Genomic DNA, 6,545 nt, shown 5'->3' with positions numbered 1-6,545 from the left:
TTATATGAGATGGCTGTTCCTACTGATGATAAACAAAAATGCCTCTTCTACTTATAGGCACACAACTACAGCCCTGTCAAAATCATTCTATTCACAAAATAAAAAGCAAAACAATGCAAGCAACCTGCAGTCAGCAAACTCTAGGGACCCAACCAACACCATAACCATCCCTACTGAGTCCAAATTATATGCTTTTAATATTCTTCTGCAATTTATATTTGCTTTATTTAAAGGGGGGAAAAATTGGTACCTTTTAGTTCTAAACATAAAAAGTAAAAAAAAGTAAAAAAAGGCATAAAAACCTTAGAGACTAACTTAAATATATTTAACATGCTGGAGGTGGATCTGCCAATAGCATGGCAGCCGCTGGGCAGTATAATGACCATAATACAGGTTTTCTTCATTCAGTTGATGTTGTGAGAATTTTTTTTTTTTTCTAGATCGATCTGTTTTGTATGAGCTATTTGTCTGTTGTCTCATTTGTTCTGATCTTTAAAAGCCTTAAAACTGCCCCAGAGAAAAAACTGGCATGAAGCACAGTAAAAGGCACTATTCATTATACAAGCAGTTAGCATTACCACTTTAATCTTGATATCTGTGCTTGGCACAGTGAATGCATCTTATTTCAGGATCTAAGTAATCATTGCAAAAATGATCATTTCCTATGAGTAAGTCTAGAATTATGTCTGTGAATGGCTGGCTGATTATCATAATTTGTGCATTATTCTAATGTATAGACTAATGGATGTTGCAATATGTTCAAATCTTGAATGCTATACCTATGTATACACAGCTGTATTTCACTGTAAAGCAAATCTATGCTTTGCTTGCAGAATGAACAGAGTGGCAGGAGAGCAAAGGTAAGGTGAGCATGTGCAGCTGGAGATGAGTGCATTAAAGTGCCCAGAGCTTTGCTCTGCATGATCAAAGCTCTGGTTCACGTTAATGAGTCACCAGCTTGAAAAATTGGAATAAAGGCACAGAAAAATCAACTATTTCAAGTGTTTGTCCTTCTATGTGTTTCGCCAAAGCTTCTTCAGGAAGATAAGCGTCAGCCTACAACGTGTTACATAATAAGCTTTACATTTGAACTAATGACCATTTGAATTCTTAAAAATACATGAATGTTTACAGGATACAAATTATGACGAAGAGGGATTATGCTGTGGTAGAAGCAATTGGTGTTGCTGTATAGTTTAATTGCTCTGGGATTCTGTATAAGTTTTAATATAGATTTTATCTTGTTCAATAAATACATGATATATTTAATATAATACATTTTAGTTTTTCATCCCTGTTTTGACACCTTAGAAGCCCTATATGTGTGTACTTTGTTGTTGGATATGTAAATTTCAGGTGAGGTGTTGTGTCCTCTCTGGTGGTTCATGTATATTTTTTACAAAACTGGCCATATTTGATGCTTTTAAATAAACTGTCCGGGACTTGTCATTTAGCATTGGTAGCACTACTGGACATTCTGGGCATTAAACGTTTTACTTATTCTTAACAAGCACTAAATAGTATTTAAAACAAGCAATTCCTGAACTCTGTAGCTGCAGGTGGTATACAGAAATTCATCCTCAAAGATCACAGACCCTGACACTGGATCAGTTTAGAGCACTTGCTGTTTGCTTGCATTAGATAGGATAGCAGGCCCAACTGCCAGAGTAAGCAAGGGAAAATGAGATATGATTTCACTGACCTCTGCCTGCTACAGAGCTTAGCGAGGACTTGTTATTAAACTCATTTACTGCTTATTAAGAATATGTAAATGTTCATAGCCTGTCAACCAATTCATTTCAATGGATTAATGCATTGTCAATGTTTAGTTCCTAACTGACCTACATGTGACCACAACCTTAACTGAAAAGTGAACAGGCTTACCTTATTTGCTAAACTCAGTGATCACTTTGCAAAGTGAACAGACTAATTGGACTGCTGTATCAGGAAAGAGTATAAGATCTCATCTTTCCTCTACAGATCTATTATCATTCCTAGTAGGACATTTAGTTGAGCCCCTCCACGACTGTACTGTGTGGAAGAAAGTTCTAGTCTTTGTATTTGTGACATAAAGGAAAGGGAAAGGTTTTTATTCACAGTTAGCTTCTTCATTGTGTATAACCCCAAAAACTGAACAATCTAGAACACATTGTCACCTTTATTTACGTGCCACCACCTGCACCAGATTGTAGGCATTTCTGTGGATGCTAAAACATAAAAAAACTAATTGGAAAATGTCTTTCTTTACTTATGCCACAATCTAACATGTTTCTTCTTGTTTTTTGTTTGCTCTCTAGGATAGGAAGGAGGTGCGGGGAAAGCAGGAACATAGACAGCAATAAACAGGGTCATGAACCCTTTCCAACTTAAAAGTTAACATTTTGGCTTTCAAAGTAAGTTATAATGAGCATTTGAATGCAACATATTGTATGTCAGACACGTAAATTTTGTTTCATTCATAATGAATATTCATATGAATTTCATTCAATAGAGACATTTGGATGCATATGAATTTCCAAATTCGAAGGTGTCCAAATGTGAACGAATCTGAGTGTACGCTTAATGAAAATTCCGATCCCTAAATGAAAATAAATTGGACATGTGACTGTTCTCCTACCAATCTGATTTTTTTCTTTTTTGGCTGTTGGGGGTTGCATTACAGGCACAGTCATGTTACTTCATGTTGTGTAGTAGAGAGAGTCAATAAGAGCAGGAGGAGAGCACATGGTGTCAGAACTAAAATACCCAAACCCCCCCTCCACAAAAAATTCAGATTGATCAGAAATCCAAAAAACAAAAGAAACAAAAAATCAGAATTGATCCAAAACGAAACCATTAATTATGGGGTCTATTCAAGAAGCAGCCGAAGGATCTAGCCGTAGCTTCGGACGATTCTTCGGCTAGCTTCGGTCCCCGCACCCCTTCGGTTCAGTAGAACCTGAAGGGCTGCTGTACGGGCTATTCACAATAGCCCGTACAGCTCCCGAACTTGGCTGAGCGGCTCAGTCGAGCCAAACGCATGTGCCTCGGCTCGGCTGAGCCGCGCTGAAAGCCGAAGCCGACAGCCTGTTCCTGACAGCTCGATGTTACGGCTGGCTCCGGTCACTTGCAGAGAGATCAGCGTCCCTGGTTACCAGCTAACCAGTGACACTGATCTCCAGACAGCAAACTCTCCCGTGCGCTCCGGGAGTCTCCCGCTCCCGGCCGCCAAGGAGAGAAACACTGCTTTATCTTTTTTTTTCTTTGAATAAAACGGCTTTGAAAACGGAGCCGTGTCAGAATAGAAAAAAAATGTTGATTTCAGCCGATATACAGCTGAAATCAGCCGTACCAGCCTAAAGTGAATACCCGAACAGCATTCGGCTCACTTCGCTTTAGGTCGGGCATTCACTCGGCCTGCCTAGAGAATAGACCCCTATGTCTTTTTGCTATTTGTGTCCCATTGCATAGAGCCAGAGAAAATCTTTCCAAAGTGAGGGTAAATTCCCTATAGCTGTCCCTGGAACAGGTGTTCCCAATTCACCTCAATTCCTGTTTTGGCGACAACTGTAACATTTTGGATTTCTTATTACTTTCTGTTCAGTTCCGCTGTTCATCGGGGCAAACAGAGAAGGTGATAATATCACGTTATCTTGTTAGATTTTTAAATCACCTTCCTCTCCTTTTCCAGAAATTCTGCTGTTAGACAAAAAAAGCCACCAAATGCTGAGAATTGAGGGTCACCTAAGCATAAGAAATTACAAGGGGAGATTTGTATCTATAGCCATAGCCCAAGTAAAGGAGAGGTATTCTACTTTTTCATTGAACACTTATAATAGATTTGTGTGGGTATCCATGCGATCTACTATATTTTCCACAAAAGTCCTCATGAAAAGCATGCAAAAATCAAAGTGCTTAGCCAAATAATTGAAAAAATCTACTGTTTTGGTAAAACAAACAGGCAAGAAATAAAAGGCTTCAGCCGAGGCTTGCGGGCAGCAAAACAAAGCCACAATATTGTCCATCCCCGTGTAAGACAAAGAGCTTTAGAGGCTCGGACTGACATGCCTCAGGCTGGCACGTGATTCTAGTAATTAAATTAAATAACAGGAAACATGTTTTCCATATGACATTCCCTGGCCACACACAAACTGTAACAGTAAATCTTTTATGTTAAATTGGTCCAGTGAGAAGTCCCAGGCTTAAGAAATGTGCCAAAGTTTGTGTTTATACAGTGCACATAAAAAGTAGTAAGTACACTAACTTTTGACATTGCATAAGGCTACCTAAATTACATGCAGTTTTAATTTGTTTATGCCTCCTGGGCTTATTAAATAAAACTCTTTCAGCACTGGACAAATGGTTACCAAATTTTAAGGAAACTAAGATTAGTTATTTTGTTTATTTTTGCTATTAGAACTGTTAGCAGTCTTTAAACTAAATGATTTTGAGCCACCAGAGCCAGCAAACAAATTAAATAAAAAAAGGGTTAGAAGGGCGTTGGCAGGGGCTTGATTGCCCTTAAAGTGACACTAAACTCAGGAGTTAAATCCTAAAAATGCATTCATGTACCTTAACTATTAACAAAAATGTATCTTATTTGTGTATCACTCAGTAGTAGATCCTCAAATCATCTCTGAATTGGTGATGGCACTGTCCTTCCTTCTGGAGGGTGGCTACTTTTGTTCCCCATGGTCCCTGTGTGTGTTGTAAAGTAGCTACCACTCCAAGCTCACTCCCAGAGTGGACTACAATCTCATGTGCAGTTTACTAATTTGCATTGATATTGTAGTCCATCATGGGAGTGAGCTTAAAGTGGTGGCTACCTTACAACACACAGGGACCATTTGGAACAAAAGGAAGGCCAGTGTCAGTACAAATTCAGAGATCATTTGAGGATCTACAGCCGAGTGATACACAAATAAATTATACTTTTAAATTATTGCTAAACACATTTGGGTCTAAATGTACTATCTCCCTCCCCTAAACCATAGGTGTGCAACCACACACCTATTAGCCAAAGTAGGCACGTGCCAACTAAAGAAAAGAGACAGCTTTTCCCTATAGAGTTTTTAGCTCAGGTTATATTTCCATTATCAGTACAAATAGTCCTCTTATATGAGGTTATAAGTATTGGTAAAGCAAGTAAATATTGTGTGTAAAAGACAGGTTCCTAGCATAGGAAATTAATGTAAATAATTATGTGGCTAGCGTTTCCAGTAATAGATATAGGGCTCTATGTGCTATGTGTGGATTAAGACGCAACCAAACCAGGTCCTACATTTATAGTCTCATGTACTAATAGAAATTAAGGTAGATCTCTCTAATGCAACCCCAGAGAGCAATAAAAACCTGACAGGTTCTAATCATGCCTTTAGGGTCATAGATCACTGACAAAATAAAACTGGACTTTCCAGAGCGTGCCTACTGACACTGGCTCCCTGAACATAAAATGGTTAAGCCCAATATTTATTAGGAATTCATCACCATCAACTACTGCTATCCTACATGTTCTGTGAAACGTTTGAAAAAATTATTAGAATAGATGATTCCATTCTTCTTGAAAAATGGAGACACTTAGTAGATGCATTGTCAATATTTTATAACTATATCAGGGGCGTCCCGAGGCCAGGTGTCACCCGGTCTGCAGACCGGGTGACACCCCGCCGTGTGATAACCCAGCCGAAGTGAATTGAGCCGAACGCTGTTTCGGCTATTCACTTCAGCCTAGTATGGCTGATTTCAGCTGTACATCAACTAAAATCAGCTGTACATCGGCTGCATTTGGTCAGCCGAACATGCTCTGCATGTTTGGCTGAGCCGAAGTGCAGAAGGACATCTGGATCGGCTGAGCTGAATCTCTGGTAGCTCACTCGCTGCCGCTCACCCCTATTCACTTAGGGGCGGAACGGCAGTAAGTGAATAGATGAATTCCGCCGAGCGGCATTTGGCTCGGTTATTCTGCTCGGTACCTCCGAGGTAGCGAGCAGAATGGCAAAACTGTTAAATGAATGAAGAAAAAAAAGTAGAACAATTATTTTCAAAATAGGAAAACAAAACATAAAAAATATAAAAAAAAAAAAAGAAAAACAATTGGGCAGAGCCAGTGGTGACAGCTAGCTCTGCCCAACTGTTTCCTGTTGGCTGGCACCTACTAGAGTCTTCTAGCAGGTGCCGGCCAATAAATAAAAACTGGGCGTAGCCAGCCATGACATCATGGCCGGCTCCGCCCAGTTGGTATTGTTTAATGACAGAGCAGCGTCCCCAAGTTATTTGGGGACGCTGATCTGTCAATACAACTGGGCGGAGCGAGCCGCGAGATCACGGCTTTCATTTGCGTGGAGATCAACCTTTCTCCGCTCTTTGGCTGTCAATTCGGCTCAGTCGAGCCAAAGCATATGCCTTCGGCTCGGCTGTGCCACTCAGCTGCCTTTGGCTGCTGAGGGCAGAGGTGGCCAAAGCAAGCAAAGGATCAGCCCAAGCTACGGCTGGATCCTTCGAAGTTGTAAAATGAAGACTGATTGGGTAGCGCACTCCTGCGGGGGGGGGGGGGCTTGTGTTGTGGC

This window comes from Nanorana parkeri, unplaced genomic scaffold (assembly GCF_000935625.1).
Source record: "Nanorana parkeri isolate BGI_ZX_2015 unplaced genomic scaffold, ASM93562v1 scaffold64, whole genome shotgun sequence".
Taxonomy (NCBI): domain Eukaryota; kingdom Metazoa; phylum Chordata; class Amphibia; order Anura; family Dicroglossidae; genus Nanorana; species Nanorana parkeri.
The sequence above is the reverse complement of the archived record's forward strand: the minus strand, read 5'-3'. Positions refer to the sequence as shown.